Raw genomic sequence first — 294 nt, forward strand, 5'->3', positions numbered from 1 at the left:
CCAGAAAAATTCCTGCAGGCCATGTTTCTATTTCACAGTAAAGAACTTCTAAAAGACATATATCTATATGTTATATATATATAAAAGTTATATCTATAACTTTAACTGGGCTCAGTGCCTAGTGTGGGGCCTCATCTTTACACACTGGTCCTCAGTCTTAGCTACTGGAAAGGAGCAACTAATACAGCATCGCTGTTGGGATGGCAAATATGGAACATGGGTGTCTCCTCACACAAGTACATGCGTGTGCAGGCATGTGTGCGGGTGTGCACACGTGTGTCCGTCGAGAAAGTT

The sequence above is a fragment of the Nestor notabilis genome, unplaced genomic scaffold, assembly GCF_000696875.1.
Source record: "Nestor notabilis isolate BGI_N333 unplaced genomic scaffold, ASM69687v1 scaffold2680, whole genome shotgun sequence".
Lineage (NCBI taxonomy): Eukaryota > Metazoa > Chordata > Aves > Psittaciformes > Psittacidae > Nestor > Nestor notabilis.